The sequence below is a fragment of the Panthera uncia genome, chromosome X (genome assembly GCF_023721935.1).
Source record: "Panthera uncia isolate 11264 chromosome X, Puncia_PCG_1.0, whole genome shotgun sequence".
NCBI lineage: Eukaryota > Metazoa > Chordata > Mammalia > Carnivora > Felidae > Panthera > Panthera uncia.
In genome coordinates this window covers 86,810,210-86,832,425 of record NC_064817.1, presented here as the reverse complement: position 1 = coordinate 86,832,425, position 22,216 = coordinate 86,810,210, and the positions used below count along the sequence as shown (strand labels likewise).

The 22,216-nt window shown below is 48.5% G+C and overlaps 1 protein-coding gene and 1 long non-coding RNA gene across 6 annotated transcripts in view; one reads left to right on the top strand and one right to left on the bottom strand.

Moving 5' to 3' along the window:
- The window catches only part of PAK3 (p21 (RAC1) activated kinase 3), a 118,352-nt gene extending 107,191 nt beyond the window's left edge, over positions 1-11,161 (bottom strand). Inside the window, exons 1-3 of one of the 5 annotated variants that reach the window (XM_049644192.1) lie at positions 10,916-11,161; positions 9,943-10,008; positions 8,779-9,820 (exon numbers count right to left, since the gene is read on the bottom strand). The gene's annotated coding sequence lies outside the window, so the exon portion shown is untranslated. The other 4 variants (XM_049644194.1, XM_049644196.1, XM_049644197.1 and 1 more) reach the window with 4 other exon arrangements.
- Positions 11,162-11,339: 178 nt separating this feature from the next.
- Positions 11,340-20,500, top strand: LOC125931906 (uncharacterized). The gene is made up of 3 exons (XR_007460504.1): positions 11,340-11,489; positions 14,161-14,621; positions 20,053-20,500. It is a non-coding gene; the product is annotated as an uncharacterized LOC125931906 (long non-coding RNA).
- The last annotated feature ends 1,716 nt before the right edge of the window (positions 20,501-22,216 follow it).

Below are 22,216 nucleotides of genomic sequence, written 5' to 3'. Positions count from 1 at the left end.
TGGACACACTTTGCTCCGGAGAGATTTCAGCAGGGGAAGCCATGGACTCAGGAGGGTCCTACAAGGTGCCTCATGCTTCTAAATCTCTGGTTGGGAACTAGGGGTGGCACAGGACTCTGGCACCAAGCTCATCTACTGGTTCACTCCTGGGAATTGTGCTTCTTTTTACCCTCTTGCAGGGAAATCTACAGTCTGTCTGGAGTGCAAGGAAGTTTCTTCAGCTTGCCTTTATCCACGCCTACTGAGAAATTTCCTCTGTTAACTTGTTAGTAACAGCTGTTGAAATTCCAATGGGGTCTATGTATGCACATGCACGCTCAACAGAAATTTCTTTTATCATCCAGCTAACTCATTAACCTTTCCTTTCTCTTGCTTGAATACCATGTCCCAGGGTTGGCAGGGTAAAAGCAGACCTAGGCTACATGAGAGGTGCCTACTGTAATCAGCATGGACTTCTAGATCACAGGCATATAAAATCACAGACACATACTTTTGCCTAGGAAACCACTGGGCATGCATAAGGAAACACATTCTTTACCCTCCCTTCCCCTTGGGAGAGAAAGGAGTTCACACATTAAGCCATAAATTTCCAGAAAATAAGCCATGTAACCTCCCACCCTGTTTGGGTAGACTGGCTGAGCCTCTCTATTAGAGAGGATTTCTGTAAAATAAAATTATGGCAAAAGGATATAAAATTTGATCTGTGGGTTTGAGCTTTTACTTTTTAACCCTAGATATCAATTCCACTCCTTTCTGCTCTAGAAAGATCTAGTCCCACTGGTACCCTGGCTCAGACCAACACTCTTCCTGTGGCCACAGGTTGCTGAAAAACCTTCCATAGCAGGGGAGAGGAGAACATTAGTGGTAAGTAGGAAAAAAAGTGACAACCGTGATCACGAGCTACCTGCAGTGGGGGTGTGTTACAGTGTGCGTGTGTCAGTGAGAAAGTGTGTGACTGTGGCCATATCAGTGTGGGGGCACGTATAAGAGTTTGGGAATGGGTGGGAGTGTGGGGGAGGGCGGGGTCACTACACGCACAGGTGAATCACAGACATGCATGAGTCGGATCATCTCAGTGAGGCAGTGCAGGTCAATGTCAGGGTGAGTATGGTGTCGGGGCGACTGGCCCGTGTGAGAGTCCAAGGAAGAGTACGTGGCAGTTCAGGCGAGTACGCTGAGCTAGAATCGACGTATTTAAGCATCAGTGACTGCACGGGCACGCAGACCAGCGTGAGCAAGTGTGTCAACCTAAGGGTCGACGTCGCAGAGTGGATGTGAGCGTGAGTGAGCGTGACTCTGCACGGCCATTCGTGGGGTCCGTAGCTGCCTGCGTGTGAGCGCATGAACGTACTTATGGGCACTGACAAGCGGCAGTATGAACCACGTGGGCTGGCCTGGTGTGCGCCCGCGTAAGCGCAGGTCAATGACTGCATAGGACGCTATCTGCGTACTGGTGCGAATGCGTGTAGCAACGTAGGTGGTGGGACGGCACGATAGTACGGGAGTGAGAATGCGAGTGTGCGGCAAGTGGGACGGTGCCGCTGTGAATATGGGTAATGCAGAAATGGCAGTTAGAGGGTGAAAGGGTGTACATGTGAGCGTAGGGGAGTGAGTGTGTGCCTGTGTGCCGATGGTGACGTGCGGGAGCGTAGGATGTTGAGCGTATTGCCGTGAATGTGACGATATGTGAAAACGTGCAAACGGCGGCATATCAGCACGGGTGGGCCGTAAGTGTGACCGTGTGTTCACACCAGCTTGCACGAGTACTGCATGTGAGTGGGCATATGGGGGTGTGCGTCCTTGCGGCTGCACGCGTGTGGCCATGTTTGCACGCGAGGGCAGGGCGACACGCGTCGGCGAAAGTGGCTGAGTTTACCAAAACTGAGTGGGGGTGTCCACATTGGAGGTTGTATACCTGTGAGTTTGAAGTGGGCAACCGGGTCTCAGTGTGAAGGTGAGAGAATGAGCGTGAATGTGTGTCAAAAGGAGCGTGTTTCCACGTGCAAGTGTGATTCTGCGTGAATGTGTCAGAGAAGGGGAGGCTGGGCTGGTGCCGAGGAGGAGTCCAAAAGCACCTAATCCTGAGTGTAAGACTGTAAGGAGGCACAAAAGCAGAAACGGTGAGACCACCTTTACGGTATGAGCATGCATACGTGTGTGTGTGTGTGTCCCTGTGAGGAGCTGTGAGTTGTCTAAGTGTATTACTGTGAGGACGAAATAGTGACAGGGCGAATGCGTTAGAGTGCATAAAACTTGGATACATATGGCTGTATGAGAAATGGGCAGGGGACAGTCAATGTAGGTCTGTGTGTAGACCGTGTGTGAGTGTGGAGGAACTGGAAGGTTGAACGTGATTCTATCACCTGTGTGGACATGAGCGAGAAGGTGTGACTGTGAGCGTGCAAGAACGTAAGAAAACGTAAAGGTGTGGGTGCGTGAGAACGTGTGGCCGGGGTGTAGGGCAAGTGGGAGTGCGTCAGCATGAGAATGTGAGTATATAAATGAGTGTGGTAGCAGGAGTGAACCTGTGTGTAGTATGTTTGTAAATACAACTGTGAGTGAGGGTGAGGGGGTAGGAGTGATCATCCCCACGAACATGTCCAGTGTGAACAGTGTGAGTCAAGGAGGCATAAGGACTGTGTGAATGTCCAAGAGTACATCAGTATGCTTATATGAGAGAGAGACAGAGAAAGACAGAGCACTCAAGAGTACCAACATCATTTGGGTTGCTGAGACACTCTCGAGAAAGTGTCTTTCCTCCCAAAGCCACAGCACGTATCCAGTTACAGGCAAGTTACGTAGCCCCTTCTCAACCTCTGTCTCCTCCTCGTGGGTAGGACAATGATTCTAGTACCTACCTTGAGCTAGTATCACTTTTATAATCAGGAGCAAAAAGAGTAACTATTAGAAAACAAATACCTACCTTGCAGAATTACTGGGAGATCAAATGGTCTCATGCAAATAAAATGCCTAGCACAGGGCTCACAACAGTAGACGATAAATACAAATTATTATTGTAGCTGTCACAGAACACCCAGGAGAGACCCTGGGGGCTTGCTTCTTACTTTAGTGAGTTCTAGTTACCTTCTGTCGCTCCAGGTCTATAGAGGATCCCCTACCGCGGCATCTCTAGAAAGCTGAATACATCAGTATCGGCAAAAGGCTGTAATTTCACACCCTCCATTTCCCGGCCGAAACTCTGGAGCTTCCCCCTCATGAGAAGGCATCACAGAAACACCTGCCACTGGGCTGCACTTTGCCTTTGTCCTGTAGGCCCAGGGCAGGCAGGCTCAGTGGGAAAGAGACTGGCCCTGCATTTTCCCTATTGGTTTTCTGTTTCATTTCTTTTTCTTGTTGGGGGCTTTCTAGTTTCGTTGGTTTGGTTGCTTTTGACTTGGGCATGTTGAGAGACGGCTAGGTAGCTGACAAGGAGACAGATACAAGGCCAGACAAAGAGAGGGACAGGTAGCTGGACGGCAGCATATGGCAACATAAGGCCAGATGGAACAGCTGACAGAGGGAGGCATAATGGCCGCCCAACAGGAAAAGGGGTAGATGATCAGAGGCAGGCCAAGGAGCCTGAAAGATGTGGAGAGGGCGAGTGGGGCGCCAGTCAAAAGTCTGACAGGGGAATGGTCAGTCGCACTTGTGAGAGAGACTAGAAGCCTGTGAAATCTAGTGCCCACACGTAGTTTGTAGTCTAACCTACCTGCCAAGACGAATACTCCAGAAACCGTGCAAGAATTACTTAAGGCAGTAGAGAAGCAAGGGCCACACTACATACTACAGACTCAAGTGTCGTTGGAGAGCTGGGGGAGAAAGCGTTCCGATTGGCTGGGAAGGCAGAGGGAAGGTTCTGGAAAGTTTACGCCCGCCAGGCCCAGAAGCTGGGATAGATGGGGTTGGGGTACACTCTGACCAGGAAGGTAAAATCTAAGTTGTGGAGGAGAAATTACAGGAGCTGATTGGTCACTTAGTGGCATGTGGCTTAAATGCCACCCTGACATCAGGAAAGCAGGAAGAAAGGAATCAGCAGCTTGATGGGAAGCGTGTCTGTGGTTCTGCTGAAGCTCTTCGGTGGAGCTTGAGCATTTGCAACGGACTTGGCAATGACTGCTAGGTTATTTCTCCTCCTCACCCTACAATGTAGGTCAAGGCTGTCATTCCTATCCACATTAGAGATGGGCGAACCAAGAAACCAAGGGCAGTCATAAGGGCCACAATCCCCCAGGAAGGAGGGGCTGTGCCCTGAGGCCTGGCTCTGAGGTGGGGTCAGGGTCTTTCATACTGGGAGCTCTGGTGGAAAGGTGGCATTTACCTGGACTTGGAGATCCCTAACTCCCTGCCCTGGAGTCCATTACTCACCTCTCACCGCCACTCCCGCAGGACCTCAGCACAGGTGGGCGCTGCCCATGAGAAGGGGCCGGGCTGCCTTCAGCTCCGACGGACTGGGTGCTGGGCACACCAGTTGCCACAAGATGCAAGGACTCAGCTGCTCTTTCTTGGGGAAACCTGCCAAGAGAAGCATCGTGGGGGTGCAGGAACCTCTTTCTCCACCTGCTACGAGTCCCTCAGCCAACCCCCACAAACGTCACACTCACACATCAATGGATTTCAGAAAACCCCTTGAGAAGGCAGAGAATCAGACAGGGGAGAAAGCATTAAAAAAAAAAAAGAAAAAAAGGCACTGTTGTGTCAGAGTCCAGAAAGGGCACTGAAGTGCGAGCTTCAAGTTGAGACCTGCTGTCCTTTCACCACTCTGGATCTGCTTGCTAGCTCATGGAAAAGACCGGCCCTAGTCACCGTGGACGTGTGTCCTCGGGAGGAATAGATCAAACAGGACGGATGTGAAGTATTTGCATTTTCGCAGGGGGTGGTATTGTCCGGCGTACTACAGAAACCTGAAAGATGACGGCAAATGCAGGTTGGCTCTGCGGATACCTGAGCTTCCTGAGGACCCGGCAATACTGATGCTGTCGATTTCACTTCCGTTGCTGTTTCCGGAGGCCTATTTCATGCCTCAAGTCCAAGTCTCCACCTCTGTGTCCTTCCCTTCTCAGCGACCTCCTTCACTGCCTTGGGGGTGGGAAGCACTCGGAGGGTCCCTAGTCTGCTACCATCTCACAGCTGCTGAGGACCTCAGCCTCTGATCCTAACAGGGAGGTCTTCTGTGGTCTTTCTCAGATTTCTTAGGGTGACTATATACTGGGGTTTTCTTTTTTGGTGACAGTTTACCCTATCTTTTCCACAGAGGTTTCCATATCCAACCATGGAGACAAGGTCTCCAACCCTTCTCTGTTCTGCCTTTTCCCACAATCACTCGAGCCTCTCAAGAAGAGACCAATATTCCCTCTGCAGTCCTTCCCGCCCTGCCCCCTCCTTCCCTCCACGGTGTCTGTCCTCACAGAAAAGCAGCACCTATATGTTACATCCCAACAAAGCCAGACCCAGGTAGCACACGTTCTGTTAGAAGACACCGAACGCACAAGGTCCTAATCCAGAGACACGGATGGATGGATATGTAGAGATCGTAAAACGGAAGCCTCAGGGAGCCAAGAAAAGCCCCATGATTCCCACTTCCCCCTGGTGAATAAGAAGACGAAGCCATACCCTAGGTCTGCCACTTGCTCCTGGCGAGACTCCAGAGCACGTCTGTCCGTCTGTCCCCCAGCGGCCCCGGCATTCCCTGAGTGCTTCCCACTCGCACACTCCCAGCAGCATTTCCAGATCGCACCCACTGGGCTGCGAAGTGGTGTGCCCAAAATCCCTTGCTGCATGAGTTCAGCCTGCAAGGGGGTGGGGTGAGGGGAGGTGAGTGCCGGCTGACAAAGCCCCAGAAAGAGGCAGGACTGGAAGAGGGCTCAAGAAGTGTGGCCACAAAAAGTCTCCTGAGCACGGGGACGGCACCAAGCACCCATGGGGGCGGGGAGCAGCGCCAGAGGGCCAGGTGCGGGGCAGTGGATGCACCAGCCCAAACCGACCAAGCACCTCTGGGCTTCTGTGCAAGATCAAGAGCTGTCCTCAGGCCTGCCTCCCCCTGGCTTTAGCCTCCGATGAACTGCAGGGCGGCCTACTTCGAATCCCCCAATTGCACAGCTGGAGCCAGTGCAGATGAGACTGGCAGGACACAGCGCTCCACCTGGTGGCCACACTCCTCTGGCCTGTCTGCAGGGTGAATTTTGTTGGGGAGTGCAGGGATGTGGCCTGTGTGTGAGTACATGCCGGCTCAAGTATATCTGTGCCGCTTCCCGCACTCACTGTATTTGGGTGCCCTGTGTGCCTGTACCCTGTCGTGTGTGCGCCGTGTCGGATCTATGCCATTTTGTGTGTGTCCAGTTTGTATCATGTTGGGTGTGCGTGCAGTCACGTTTAGATCATGGGTACGTATACGGTGTCGGTACTGTAGAGTGTATGTGCCGTGGGGCTGCACTGTGTTGTGTGTGCACTGTATCTATTCCGTGCTGTGTGTGACACGCATCTGATCCACATCATGTACCATACACCATATTACATACATACATGTACCATATACCGTATTATGTGTCTGTATCATGTTGCATGTTTACATGGCTTTGTGTCTGTACCTGTGGCTTAGCCTCCTACCGGAGGATGGGCCAGGGGTCAGTGTACCCACTTTGTGCCTACCAGCACCCCAGCTTTGCTGCATTCCAGTTTCCTGCCAGCCTCTCTGTCTGGGGACTAGGGCTGCCGCTTTGCTGGGGGGAGTGCGGGGCGGGGGGAACTGTAGCTAACCGCCAACCCTTCTCTCTAGCACAGGGCCCTCCCATGGCAGGTGCCCGGCCCAGCACTAAAGATGGCGGGGAAGGAGTTCTGGAACCCTTTTCAGGCCCAGAGGGAGGAAACTAAGCACTAGGGAGATGGCTCTCTTGCTCAATTTCCAGCCCCATCCATACAGAAGGACCTGCAAGAAGCTGCAACTGCCTCAGTTTCTCCAGGCCATTTGGAAGGACTGGAGCCCTTCTCCACAGGGAGTTAAGAGCTGCACAGGAGATCAGCACTGGCCTGGAAGCTGGACCAGGGGATGCATGGGGAACTCTGCCAGTCATGTCCCTGTTGAGGTCACTAGAGGGCGCGATTGTGTTGATGGTTAGGGGTAGTGTCTCTTGAGGATGCAGAATTCCAGAAAGTCCACCTGGCTCAGAGAGACATGAGGGAGAAGGAAGGAAAAGGATACACATCCTAAGCAGGCCTTCCTTTCCTCTTATCCCAAGCCCTTCTGTTTGGAGGCTGAGTTACGGAGTTGAAGAAGATCTGCATAAGATCCCCAAAGAGCTTTTCAGGGCCTTGGTTACAGGGTCCCTAGCAGATTCTCCACTTGGACTTCTCTTCTCCCCTCTGTGTCCCATTCACATGAAATAAAAATAAAACCACACTGCTAAAATAAATGAAATGTGTATAGTGGTTGTGGGGTTTGTTTTGTATAATTTTCCCCCAAACTGGCGAGCATATCAAAAAGTGTGATTTGAAAGGATAAATGGTTTGGGGGGGGGGGATGTTGTCCTATCGGGGACCTGCCTTCATGACCCAGAACAAATGGACCCACTTCCTAAAATGTCACGACCATCTCAGAAACCACCAAGTCCAGTGCTGTCATTTGAAAGACAAGGCGAGTGAGGCTCAGAAGAGGGGCAGAAGCAGACCAGAACACTTGACTTCTCTGACTCCTCAGGTTTATTCATTCCATCCTGGATCCTGGTCCTCTAGTTTCTAAAAAAAAAAAAAAAAAAAACACCTCCTTCTCCAAATCCAGCCTCCTCCCAGCTATTGGCAAAACCCTGGCCCCCCGCTCCACTGTGTGGGCTCCAAGACAGTCCTATTCCATCTCAATGGAAAGGCCCAGGCCTTTCTGTGACCACACCTTGGGAATGATCTCCATTCTCCACCACTAAACTGTTCATCTCTTTCCAGTGTTCAAGGTCCGCCTCCCCCATTTTGCTTCTCACCCGCGCACACCAAGCTGTAGCTACGCCATTCTGCCCCTCGTTACGTCCCCAGGGTGCAACACAGATTGCCCCAACCTGCACATAATTGAGCGAACGTGCAAATCAGACATGGATCCATTGCACTGATCAACATTTCTAATTAAACTCTGGGTTAGCCTGTGTATATGAGTGACTGGAGCAATCACTGGGTTTGTAAGTGCAAATGTCTTCCAAAGGCGTGGGGCGCACCAGGAAGCGACACATTTCCGGAGGGAATGGAAACAGAATGCCAGGTCCGGGGGTTCCTTTGGTTCTCTGGTACCCCTAAATCAGATTTGAAGTGTATAGCTGTTACTTGCTCAGAAGGCTCCAGCTTCACACCAGAAATGGAGGGCTCTGGCCCTGCCAGCTGCTGCGTGCCCTTTCCTGCCCCCTGCTGGAGAAGCCGCATAGTGCCGAATTGGCAGGCTAGGCCACCCCAGGCCCTGCAGAGGGAACCTCCTAGCCTCAGGCGGCGGGGTGGAAAGGCGGGGGCCAGCAGGGCAGCTGGAGCTTAAGCTGCCCCCCCCCAGATGCCTCAACAACTGCACTTACCTTCAAGGCCAGTGGCTTTCACCATCCCATGGGCCCCTGGAAGGAGGGCATTTTTTTTTTTTTTTTTTTTTTTTTAGCACAGGCAGGTACCCCCATGCCTGCAGCAGGGACCCCAGATCTGGCCCTGGCCCTCCCCATATAAAAACAGTCAACCTACCTGTGTCTCGGGCCAATTCAAATCTCCCCCAATCCCATTTGGGACCCTGCTCCCTGCCCCCCCCCCCCCCCCCTTTCTCCTTACCCAGGAGGAAAGAGTCATTATTGAGTCCACCGTTCACAGAGTTTCTTCTCCTTCCTATGACCAAAGCTACTAGCTCCTGAAGGCGATTACACAGTTGGGAATGCTACCAATTCCCTAAATATCAAGAAATTGTCCCCCTAAGTATGGGCTGAGGCACCCGTCCAAATTTTCCCATCTCATCAGTGGGAAATCATGGCATTCAGGTTCCTGGTAAGACCACAGCTTCTTTCTTGTTGTATGTCCCTATGGCTTTGTTCCCACCTGCTCCATCTGATTTCTAGACCTGATTTTTTTAGCCTTGACCACCCTCTATGACCTCATAGTAGCTTAAGTCTCTGACCTCATAATAGCAGAGTCTCTGATGGGGACAGCACCTCCCCATCCCCCCCAGTTATTCCTCATTTTCCTCACTTGCCGCATCTACTCCCCTCTCCCCAAAGACCTCAGCAGGTTGTTGTGTACACCCATTCTGCCTCCAACCAGAAAATCTGCAACCTGTGGTAACGGTCGGCTAGTCAGAACGCCCTTCGGGTGTTGTGGCCCCTTGCCTGCATCTGTATCACAAGTGAACCTCTTTTTTTCTGTTTGGTCTCTCCCACAAGGCCCATCTGCCTGCCTGGAGGCTTGGAGGGTCTGCTCCTTGACATCTCAAAGTCCCTCTGGCCTTGACATTCTCAGCTGTCAGCTTCCACCCAGCATACATGCCGGTCTCTTCCCATTTTGCCTCTTTCATGGAGGAGGGAGGTATGACATTTGTATCCAGACACTGACGAAGGCTTACATGGCTCTCCCTTCAAGCCCTGGCCTATTAGTCATCCATTACCAGTTAAGCCCCTTTATCCAAAGGTGCCCCTGGTTAGGGGCCTCAACTACCCAATCACAGACCTGCCCAATTATAATTTTGCAAACGGCCCAGTGAAAACCGCACTGACCTTTATACCTCGGTCATCCCAGAACAGGGCCACAGTGTTGTCACCAACAGGAATGGACCTCCTTCTGTTCCAACACCTCAGACAGCCATACAGTTGGCCTGGATTTGAGTCTGCAAAACCATGGGGGGAGCAAGACTAACATGGCTAAAGGCTTCCCGGCTGAAAGCCATTTTAAAAAAATAAATAACACTGCAACCGCCCCCTTCATGCTTCCCAAAGCCAAGCCACTCACCCTTCTCTCCTTTGCTTCTACAGACCACAGCCTAGAACCCTCAAGTCCAGAGTCTGGCACTGGATTCTGGAAGGTGGGACCAAAATATCAAGTGGGGGCCTCTGGCTCCCTCCCTGCGGGCACCGCCCTCCCACCCTGACCCTCCACCACCATCACCTAAGGAAGGAAAACCTGTGACAGCAAGTATCTAAAATGTTCAATCTGCCCCAAAGTGCGGCAGGCGTCTGGCCAGAGCCAGTTCACAAACTGACGGCAAGGCTCCCTGTGAGCTGAGGACGGGGTAGGAGGGCAGTGCCCCTAATGACCCCTAATGACCCCTGCCCCCCAGACAAAGACAAAGGCCAACTGAGGGACCCCAGCCTTTTTAGGGATAGTACTGCATCATTCCAATCTCCACATGAATAGAAATGAGTCCTCCTGTCATTAGGCTCCCCCCGCCCCCACCAAAAAAAAGGGGAGGAGGGTAAAAGAAAAATAAAAGAAAGGGCGCCTATTTAAGAAAACCGTCACTTTTTCTGTTTGCTCAGGCTGGGCTGCTCCCCTTCTCCCGGACCTGCCCGGGGCCTCGGCCACACCTCCTCCCCTTGGTGGTGGGGGGGGGGGAGGGGGGCTGCCGTCGCTACTGGGGCTGGGGGAGGGGGCGGGAAGATGGTGTAAGACTAACCGGCTGACGTTGCTTTGGGGGCGGATTTGGCCTCCAGCGGCCCAGGCCCGTGTCAGCGAGTCCAGGGCTTGCCCCAGCCGAGGGGTCCAGGCCCTCCGAGAGTGGCCCTGACACACCCACTCGTCCGCGTTCGCCCAGCGCGATCCCGCGAACTGCGCGCTGGGTCTCAGGGCTCCGGGGGCGCCACGTAGGGGACCCGAGGCTGGGGCGCCGCGAGAGCAGGAAGGGACCCCGGGAAGGCAGAAAATCTGCCCGGCAGCGCCACACCCTCCCCCGAGCGAGCCGGGCGCCGTGAGTCGTGGGATTTACCTGCCGCTGGTCCAGCCACCCTGTCCAGACCTCTCCTCTACCTCCGAGCGCTCGGGCTGGCGGGGCTGGGGGGGCCGCAGCCGCAGCCGCAGCCCCGGGCCCGGCCCGCTACCCCCAGCTCTCCTCCCGGCCCCGCACACTTGCTTCGGGCCGGGAAAAGCTGCAGCCCCCCGCGCGAGCCCCCAGACGGTGCGCTGCCGACAGCTGCCCGCCCGCGGCAGAGCCCCGCTCGGCAACCGCTCCCTAGCTCTTGTCTGCTATGACGTCACCCGGGCTCTGCACCGCACGCGAGCCAATCAGAGGGTGAGCAGAAAACTAAAATCGCCCTGAGTGGGCTGCTGGGGACCAATCTTTTGTTTCCAGGCAGGAAGCGCCTGGGATGGGGGGGGGGGGGACTGAAGGGGAGGGAACAGGAGAGGGAAAGGAAAAGGAGATGGAAACTTCTACACTGTCAGGGTTGTCTAGACAGAGGTGGGGCCGTCAGGAGAGAGGCGCACCTGTCAGTAGGGAGGGGGCGGAGGCATTTCGTGTATCTTCCTCAACTGGCCGCCCTCTGTGAAGACTGGAATTTCAGGTAAATTTTCAGGGGAGGAAATCCGTCCAGCTACACGGGCTCTCTTTATTGGGGAAAATGGTTTGGGTTTGGGATACCACCTGACCGGCCAACAGGTTACACTGGTGGAGTCTCTTGGATACAAAGTAGACTCGTGCAGATAGGGCAGTGGCATTCAGAGGTGACAATCTAGATAGGGAAACTATCTTTCTGCCCATGAAACACACATTTCAAAACAGGGAGCATGATACAAAACAAAAAAACTACTTCAAGTTTATAGATATATAGATACATTTAATTTCATTAAACTGTGGCTCTCCCTATAACCTTCCATGGCCTCTCGTCTTTAAGAAAAAATTCAAATTTTTGTCCGTGTGTGAAGCTTAAAATGTAACTCCAAAAATCATCTCTTGCTACTTCACAATCCATAACCTCCAGGATTTGGCTGGATTATATAAATTATGGTAAATCCCAGCAAGGAGACAGTAAGCTGTCATCAAAAATGACAAGGAATGCAAAATAGTAAGTACATTCGCATTATAATGATGTAAAATATACCCATAAAAATGATAAGAGAACGTAAAATTATCATAGGTTAGGTTAAAGTTTATGGGTGATTTTCCCTCTCCACTTTCAAACTTAGTTTTGTAAAGATAAATATACCCTGGCAGACTTAAATGGTCAAAATGGGTTATGACCCTCCACAGTACACTTTTATCCAATTTTCTCAACATCCGCCAAGCATTTCTCCATAATGCTAACAAAACAAGTTTTATGATGGAAGGTGAACTAATATTTTTGCCAAGGTCCTTTTATGAAAAGTCACACAACAGGCCTCTAGACTCACAGAGGCAACATCTGGGGAAGTTGGGAGAATGGGCTACCTCTTTGGACTAATTCATTTTAACCTATGATGATGTTCAGGGGTGCCTGGGTGGCTCAGTGGGTTGGGCGTCTGACTTCGGCTCAGGTTATGATCTCACAACTCATCAGTTTGAGCCCCATGTGGGGCTCTGTGCTGACAGCTCAGAGCCTGGCGCCTGCTTTGGATTCTGTGTGTGTGTGTCTCTCTCTGCCCCTCCTCTGTTCACATTCTGTCTGTCTCTTTCTCTCAAAAATAAATAAATATTTTTTAAAAATTAAAAGTTTCTGATGATGTTAGAAATTGAAAAAAAGAACAATGAGCCTTCTAATCTATGACAAGGCAGGAAAGAGGGTGGCAAAAGACTAAGTAAAATACATACTCCAGATTTTTTTAAAGGCTAACTTTACATTTTACTTTTTATTTTCCTTAATTAAAAATATATTTATGCATACATGACAATTACATGAACACTGCAGAAAGTCCCAGAGATGGAATTTGTATCTAGATCTGTCTGCATCCAAGGCCCATGTTTTTTATTAAAAAAAAAAAGTTTATTTATTTATTTTGAGAGAGTGAGAGAGACAGAACTCAAGCAGGAGCAGAGGAGGGGCAGAGAGGAGAGAGAGAGTCCCAGGCAGACTCCATACTGTCAGCCCAGAGCCAGATGCAGGGCTCAAACTCACCAACCATGAGATAGGACCTGAGCCGAGATCAAGAGTTGGATGCTTAACCCACTGAACCACCCAGGTGCTGGCCCCCCACCCCATGCTTTTTCTAATATGATATATGGTATTAATGGTTTCGTTAAAATACATATTTGCTTTGGAAAAAAAAGAGTATACTAGATTGGAGTTTTTTAAATACCAGGCATTTTTAAATAGCCTTTATTTTGTTTTGTTTTTTTTGTTTGTTTATTTGGTTGGTTGGTTTTTTTGCTTGGTGGTTGTCTCCTAATGTAAAAACCGTCATCACCCTTCTTCTCAAATCCCTGATTAATATGCTGAAATCACAGTGGTTCTGCTTTCAGTGATTTTACAGATATCTTTTTAATTAACTTTTGGGTTAAAGAAGGTAGCCCATCACATTGATTTTTTTGTTTTTGCATCATGGTAAGAATAATCTAAAAATCACTGATCTAAATGAATGAGCATTTACTTAATATTACATCTCTGATTTGCAAAATGCACTTGTTTGGGTTATTTTAAACAATAAGAACGTTTTTATTTTTAAGAAATAGAAAGATAAAACCGGATTTTTTTTATGGCTAATGATTTAACTTGTTCTTCTGGGCTATTGATTTAAATTGTAATTAAAAGGTATTTGATTTCACTCTAATCCTCCCATATACCTCAGCTATAACTCAGAGCTATTTATGCAGTCACGGCACACGGTTATTTAAGCATTTCATGTGTGTATTTCTTCTCTCACTGGTGATTATAGAAAGTAGCACGGGGACAAAATCCTATTAGGTCCCTGACAAATTAAAGCATAGAGGTGTCATAGAAAGAGGACTGGACTCAGAAGCCAGGCCCAGCACGAAAGACTTCAGTCTTCCCCTGAAAGGGTAATAACCTATATTCTTCTTGATATCATAAAGCGGTCTTTACTACCAACGTGGTTTGCTCTCCAAGAATATAGGACAACTGCATGGGAACTTTCAGGAAAGGTGAAGATTTCATCTGTGTAATTTTTCCCACTCAACTCCCACCTTCCCCGGTTTCCTTCTCTGAGCCCATTGATTTAAGGATATAATAACAACGCTACTGTGATAACCACTTGGCATGTGAATCCTGCTTCTCAGGTTACAAACCGTTCTTGTATCTCCAGGTTTGATGCTCACAACAACCACAACAGCATACTGTGGCAATTATGATCCGCATTTCATAGATGAGCAAACGGACGGACACCCAGGGGTTTAAAGTAGCCTGTCCAATGCCTCACAGAGAAGGTCCTAGAAACCAGGTCTCCTACTGTCCGGCTTTGTGTTCTTTCTACCACCCAAATGGCAACTTCAGTTGTATTTCTCCTGTGGCTCTCACCAACCCGACCAGCCAAACCCTTCCAGTCAAATCCCAGATAAAAGGAACACTGCTCCTTCTCATATACCATGGATGGAAGGGTACATTGGCATAGCCTTTTTATTTAAAAGGGCAAGCTGGCAACGCCTAGGAAATTTAAAGTGGCATGTGCCACTTGACCAAGCGATTTCAGCTCAAGGAATTTGATTATGGATACATTCACAAAAACATGCGAAGATATGTTCTAGTGTGTTCGTGGCTGAGTCTTAGGTAAGAAAGAGAAACTCTTATATATAAGGGGTAACCTAAATTTCCCTCAATAAGGTAACTGTTGAATAAGTCACAGGAGATGCATATTTTAGAATATTACACACCAGCTAAAAAGAATCAAGTGGACTTTTAGGTATTGGAACAGAAGCACATCTTGACACATTCTTGAGTGAAAAAAAGTTGCAGAATGGCATGTGTACTATTATTTTTTTTTAAAGTGTGTGTGTGTGTGTATGTGTGTGTGTGTGTGTGTGTGTGTTTAAGTTGGCATTATACACACCAAACTGCTAAGAGGGTAACTCTGGGAATTAAAATGGTAGAAAGGAAGACATGTGGGTATGTGGGCATGGTGGAGGTCATTAACTTTTTCTCGTTATACACTTCTGCATTGTCTGTACATTTTTTATAATAAACATATAGGATGTGCACGTAGGAAACATTAAAAAGCGCAAACATAGCCTTCTTTGGGTGGAGACAAAAACAACACAAACAGAATGAACAGAGTGCTGTCCTGAAGGGGGTCTGAATGCTCTGTCCGTGGGTCGAGTGTGGCAATGGAGGCTACAGTGTGCCGGGCTGAGCTGAGCCATCCCTGGGCAGGCACAGAAGGGCAGAAATGTACAACTCACTGGGGAAAAGCAGCCTGGATATCCTGGCTCCCTTCCCATCCCCTGCCTCGACTCTTACAGCCAGAAATCATTCCCACTGGTGGACTCTGGGTCTTTGTGGCTCTCAGTCTTCACAGCTTTTGTTAAAGCAGCTGCTCTTAAAAAAAAAAAAAAAAAAGCAAAACAAAAACTCCCCCTCCTGCTCTGAATACAAAAGAACCCGACTGGGCAGCTAGTGCCCCAGGCGTTAGCTAAGAGCACTGTGCCCACCCCTCCTTCACTGCAGTCAGACACTACTGTGCCCCTTCCTTCCTGCCCACCACTCCCACTCAGTTCCGGTTGGAGGCAACATGGTGAGGAGCCTGCCTGACAAAGAGCAAGGAGCCTCAGAAATGCCAAGGGGCTCATCCTAGTTCCCTTAAAAACCAGAGGAGGAGGAGGAGGGGGGCGCCTAGGTGGCTCAGTCAGTTAAGCGTCCGACTTCAGCTCGGGTCACGATCTCGCGGTTCGTGGGTTCGAGCCCCACATCAGGCTCTGCGCTGACAGCTCAGAGCCTGGAGCCTGCCTTGGATCCTCTGTGTCCCTCTCTCTGTGTCCCTCCCCTTCTCACACTCTGTGTGTCTCTCTCTCTCAAAAATAAATAAACTTTAGAAATATAAAAATAAACCAGGGGAGGAGGAAAGAGGGAAGCCCAGGGCTAGGAAATCACCATCCTTGTGGGGCTTCAGAGTTCTGGCCAAGGAATGAGGAGACCCAGATGCCAGTCTAGCTTCTGGTCAGGAAACCCTGAGCAAGACTCAAATTTCCCAGGGCTTCAGTTTTCTCTTCTGTGAAACTTGACCTGCTATCTCCCTGGACTCTTGTATGGATGCAAATGGCTAATGGAACAACAGTGGATTTAGCAGATTTCAGAGCTACACACCTCCTTAATAGACTTGATGAGTCTCCATTTACATATGCTCCCTGTATTGTGGGACCTGGGGAATGAAGGGGGGGAGGGGGGTGCGTCTCTCCCCACCTTCCTTCACTATAATTAGCACCGGTTAGGGACCTGACCCGTAGAACCTACAAGCCTTCAGGAGCTTGCAGCCTCTGCCCTCCTCCCTCCCACCAGGGAGTTAGCAAAGGAAAAGCAGAAGACAATTAAACGCAGGTGGCCCTGGATGAATTAATATGAGAATTAGGAAGTTCCTCTCCTCTGACTTGGTTTTAATTAGCCCCAAGTCCACCATGGTCTCACACAACAAACCACATTATTTAATTGAGCTGATGCTCTGTTTGATTTTGCTCCTAAGCGGATCACATTGTACATTCCTTCCCCACACTCTCACTGCACTGCCCGAACCTAAGTCAAACTGCATGGAGTAAAGTGAATTTGGAAAGTTGGTTTCATTGCTTTCCCCACTTTTCTAGGGGAAAAAGAGAGAGAGAGAGCAGGAGAAAGTGGAAGATAAAATCTAGGGGACAAAGAACCAAGGAGAGAAATAGAAAACCAAATATTAATTTTTTTTGGACCGGCTGGATTATGATGTCATGCTTTCCCGGCTCACCTGTGATTGGCTTCTCAGCTCAGCATCTGCTGAACACTAAAGGCTGATTATTTGCCAGAGATACAGACCTTTTACGGAAGCTTTGAATCATTGCTGGTTGTCGTGACAACCTGGGCAGTGTCTGTTCCTGATAACCACATAATGAGGTTGTCAGGAACAGAAGTGCCCCCATCCCCACACGCAACCATCTGAGGTGGTTAAGCAATGCAACATTTCTCTCAGGAGGTGAAAGGGGGAAAAAAATCACCAACAGGCATGGTGGAGATCCCCTTAGTTAATGTATGCCAGCCAAAGCCTGGAGAAAATCTCTTGCTTCAGGAGTTCCTTACCTACCATCCCCAGATCCCATCTGAACTGTCGTATTGGCTCTAATGAAGAAAACCAAGGAACAGGTGGTGGAGGGATAAGGCATCTCTGCAACCCCCCAGCAGAGCCAAACAGAGGGAAGTGTGAGTGGAATGTGAAATCGATTAGGGCAAGGCACGTGACCTCTTTTCAAAGGATGCCATCATGACAGGGTCCAGGAGCAATGGGGGGCATGTGTCAAAGGTGGCAGGGCATGGCCATACCCGGTCATCAAAACCAGCCGTAAAGAGAGCTCGTGTGCTTTTCTGTGGGCTACATTCATTGCCCTGCTGGTAGACACCTCGCTCAACATTATCTCAGGACTCCAGATATTCTGAGAGGGAATACCCATTACATCTTTGTGCTATGTTATTCATTGCTAAGACAGTTTTATTAGGACCTACTAAGCACAAAACACACAGCTAGATGTGTACAGATGCTATCCAGAGAAACCAAACGTGGATCATCTGCTTAAGGAACTTGGAATCGGGTTGGGGAGAAAAGATACTTACCCAAGTAACTGTGACACAAAGCACGTGTAGTAAGTACTACAAGAGAAGTCCAAAGTCCTTAATTTCAGAGAGAGGAAAGTCACACCCAGTCTGTCACATTCCAGCTTCAACTCATCTTTCCAGGTTGCTCTCCTACCAGTCCCCCCTCCATTTACTCCAGCCATCAGCCCCATCAAACTATTGCTTCCGTGATTGATTTACCTTGACTTTTGTACCTCTGTGCCTCTCCTGCTCTTCTCTTTGCCCGGTATGGCTTTCTCCCCTCCTTTCCCTACCTGGTGATTTTTCTTTTAATTCAAGTATAATTAACATACAGTGTTATATTAGTTTCAGGTGTACAACGTAATGATTCAACAAGTCTATATGCTTATTGAAGCATTATTTACAATAGCCAAGATAAGTTATGGAAGCAATCCAAGTGTCCATTCACAGACGATGGATACAGAAGACCTCGTAATATATATACAATGGAATATTACTCGGCCAGAATAAAAGAGAGAAATCTTGCCATTTGCAGCAACATGGGTGGACCTAGAGGGTGTAATGTTAAGTTAAATATGTCAGCCAGAGAAAGGCAAATACCACAGAATTTCACTCATGTGTGGAACCTACCTAGTGATATCTAACACGTACTTCCAGACTCTACTCAAGTGGCATCTTGTGAATGCACAAACTGGTCCCAAAGGAATAACCCCTGGTAGACATGGGTATTGACTGATATCACTACTGGGTGCTGTATTCACATTCAGTGGCTTTAAGTCCAGCAATATATAATGGGTAAAGTCAGACTACCTCTAAGAGTCTTATTTAGACAATCAACACAAACCTGTTCTCCCACTGAATGTCGTCTACAACTTTTATTTTTGAAATAGTTCAAGGTGCACAAGAAGCTGCAGAAATAGTACAGAGAATCCCTAGGCATTCTTCCCCAAGTTTCCCCCAATATTTTGATATACTGTATTAATCTTATTTTATGTAGCCACAGTACATTGTCGAAACCCTGGAAATTGTTGACAATTGACATCGTTATACTACATTAACTGAAACACAGGCCTTGTCCAGGATCCGCCAGTTTGACATACAATCTCCCATTAAATGAATTGCCAAACACAGCTGAAAAGGAGCAAAGCTATTAATAGTTGATCTGAGCACCAACTTGCTTCTCTCGTGTCTATCCCTGCTAAAAAGGGCCCAAACCTGAAAGAGTCAAAACTTGCCTGGGACTGAATGAGAGAAAATCAGCTTGGCCTGGGAACAAGCAGCCTTGCTATTAATCAGGCTGAGAGAGCAGACTGCTAAAGCCAGCTGCAAAGGTAGCAGAAAACACTGTTTCTCCCAAGATCATGCAACAGTTGTAAAATGCCATAACAACTCCTACCTCCTTTGAGCAACCACTGCTTTCTTCCCAGTGATGCCCTAGACCTTTGCTTTTTCATTTATTCCTGGGGGTACCAACTGCAAGGCACCCCTGCCTCATGATAGTGCCCAACTCCTAGTCGATACTCCCTTCTCCCGACCCCACCTCAGCAACTGCAATCAATCCAGAACTTACCTCTGCTTCTTTCAGTGCTCCTCAGAATCCTTCAGTGGGAACTCAGTTACAAAAGATGTTCCCTCCTCCCTCTTTTTCAAGAGCGGCAATCCTATGGTTTCTCTGGAATGCACTCCCTGGATGCATCAGGTCAATAGATTTGACTCTGTCGGACTACAGTTTTGTCTCTGGTTATCTTTGGCTGACTAAGCTTTAACATAATTGACGACCAACCAACGGATATCTGGAAGGCCCCTTGAATCGTCTGGAGTTAGTTAGCCATGTTTCCTTGAATCTACGCAGAATCACACGTTGTGTCTAAAACTGGGATTTACATAGTAGGTGTCTAGTAAATTCTCATTGAATGGATATACGATTATCATATATCAGATTTGTTGGAATGGTGCCAGGTATGGAGACAAAAGCCCAGAGAGACAGTACTGCATAAAAGTACTGTAACCTACATACTTTGACATGATAGTGGTATTCAAATCCCAGATTTGCTATTTAACGGCTTTGAGAACTTGAGCAACTTAACCTCTCTGAACCTCAGTTTCATCATCTGTGAAATGGGGATCTAATAGCACCTCCTTCTCAGGGTAACTGGGAAGATAGAATGTGACTTAAATGCATGTGAAGCAGGGAAGCATCAGGGCAGTGGCTCCCAATTTGCTGCCCTTGCAATCACCTTGTGACCTTTATAAAATGCTGGTGCCCTGCCCCCGCCCTCAGACACCCTGATTTTAATGGCATGGCACGAATCTGGGTATCAGAGTTTTTAAAAATCTCCTCGGGCTCTAATCTTCCCAGATTGTAATGTGCGGCAAAATTTGGAATCACTGGATGAGGAATTTCATTACTTAAGGATTATCTTTTTCTCCTCAGGTTTGTGGCAAGTAGAATCGGGGGACTGAGGCTTCCCCCAGCTTTTTCCTGCAATCCCCACCCTGCGGGCCATCTGGCTTGTCCAACTTGTAAAAGAACATAGCCTCTTTCTTCCACGTGCATAGCAAAATGACGAAGACATGGGGTATTTGGATAACACTGCAGCTGTATTCGTCTCTCCTTTTTCCCCCTTTGCAAACATAACTCAGTCACACTTCAAATTAAGTGGTCTCAAGTGTGAATTTGAGAACAGTTAATATGTGCACACAGGACGGGTTGACCATCACAGACGTGTTTAATAGATGCAGATCTCAATGTGCTTTTGTTCCATATAATTAAGCACCTGTGGAGCCTCATAATCAATCCTTATTTTGTTATGATCCAGGAACGCGTTGCATTCAATGTTCTCTGGTGTTCATTTGATCAGGTCATTTATGAGGATGGAACATTCGAAACAGGCTGCCCCTCTTTCCCTTTTTGAGTCATCCTAGGGAATGCATCGCCTACTCAGTAAATAATAAATATGAATTCACTGATGAGTTTGAAAGTTAACTTCTAGTTAAAGAGAGGTTCAAACTATGGTCATGTTGATTTTTACAAGGAGTTCGACACCACCACTCCACCCCTGTGCCCCCCGCCCCCACCGGCTCCTTATTCATTCCAGCTGCTAATATGGAAAATTGAGCAGATGCCGACATGTGAGGGTCAAGTTTACTGCTAAAAAGGAAAGGGGGCAGGTTGCTAGGCAAATTAATACTATAAACATAGGAAAGTGACAGCCTGCTAGGGGAGTGCGCAATTTTAAGCACTACTATAACTGCACTTTGCATTCAAATGACCAATATGCTAACTACAGTCCTTATCTATTTGTTCAAGGCCTTAAGAGTCTCAGTGGCTCAGAGCACAGGCCCCAGGCAGCAGTTTGACTGCAGGTTTTTGGAAATAATAACATGGCATTTCTTTAAACATATTTTCAAATTCAAGTTCCTTACAAATCAAGATCGGCCTTTCCCCGTTCAGGGAATTAGCGAGGCTTAACTGTGTTCACTCTGGTGCTGGCCCCCACAAACCCCTGCTAACAAAGGCTCTGACTCCTACTTGAGTACTGCCAGTTGGGGCACATTTCCATGGTAATTTGCCGGTTCTCCTTTGAAAGATGCGGGGGGGGCATCCCTGTAAATGGGAGGGAGGTGTATTTTCCCAGTAATCTTGGGATCATCTTTGACCCTTTTTAATTATCACTACCCATGTAAGGCCAGAAAGAATGCTCATCCTGCCTTTTTTTTAATGTAACTTAAGGCAAATGCCCCCTAATTCTGTTCTCAAGAGAGAGAGGTAGAAAAGGCATCATTCTCGCCACACTCCAGTTGAAAATTTCAGACATTTATCAAGGCAAAACACTGGGGGGTGAGGAGCTGAGAGCTGTATTTGCATTTCCCTGGTCCAGAGGGGTGATGCTGGAAGGTTCCTGTTCTGGGTATGCCCCACAGCTTTCAAATTCCTTAGGTTTTTTAGTAAACACTACATGATCTAAAATCTCCAAAACAGCAGCCTCGGGTAATACATTTCTTTTGTTATAGTCCATTTTTAAGCACCCCCCATACACTGACATCTGAGTGTTCTCTCTACAGTTTAAGACAATGAACCATGACACAATTACGAACTAATCTCAGTGCGTTCTTTCCTTTCCTGGCTTCCATTCTTCCTTTCAGAGACTTCTCCCAGCCACCCAGAGGCCCAGTGAGCTAAAGGTGCCACCTGTTTCCTTCCCGGGTCTGGGACGAAAGGAATCTAATTGACCTCTCAGTACAGCCTTAGCGAATTCATTTATTGCTCCTTCCAGGTATCTGTGCTTTAGAAGGACCCTTCTGGCACAGGCAGTGCTTGAATGAAAGGAATGAACTGCAGAGGCAGATAGGTACAAGCCACTGTAGGTTTGGGGAGACAGAAGGAGAGAGGGACTTTTGGTGGGGAAACGTTGCAAATCACACTGCTGAAGAGTCCTTCCCACACACAAGTTTGGTTCTGTGGCAGGCCACCACCAGGTTTCCCCGTCATCAGACAATAATCCGCTCCCTGATGTCAAAGGCTTTGCATTCATACATGTAAGCAAGGCTTTTCATCAACTCCAAGAAGCTTAAAACAAAAACAGGGCTGGGGCACC